Source organism: Octopus bimaculoides, chromosome 9, assembly GCF_001194135.2.
Source record: "Octopus bimaculoides isolate UCB-OBI-ISO-001 chromosome 9, ASM119413v2, whole genome shotgun sequence".
NCBI classification, from domain to species: domain Eukaryota; kingdom Metazoa; phylum Mollusca; class Cephalopoda; order Octopoda; family Octopodidae; genus Octopus; species Octopus bimaculoides.
Genome location: NC_068989.1, coordinates 51,006,813 through 51,007,256, shown reverse-complemented (window position 1 = coordinate 51,007,256; position 444 = coordinate 51,006,813).

Here is a 444-nt window from a genome sequence, read left to right as displayed (position 1 = left end):
TGTGTGTGTGTGTGTGTGTGTGTGTATGGATGTGTAGATGTATATCTATCTAATGATCTATACATGTAGGCGCAGGCGTGACTGTGGGTTAAGAAACTTGCTTCCCAATGACATGGTTCTGGGTTCAGTTCTATTGCGTGGTACCTTGGCAAAGTGTCTTCTGCTATAATCTCGGGTTGACCAAAGCCTTGTAAGTGATATACAATTTGTTGGCCTGTTATGGTTTTTTATGTTATATAATATCATGTTATTTTACATATTATATTCATAGTATTTAACCACTACATCATATGCCCACGGGCATATGGCGTAGTGGTTAATAATAGTGGCTCAGAATAATAATAATAACAATAATAATAATAATGATAATAATAATAATAATAATAATAATAATAATAATAATAATAATAATAAGAAGAAGAAGAAGAAGAAGAAGAAGAAGAA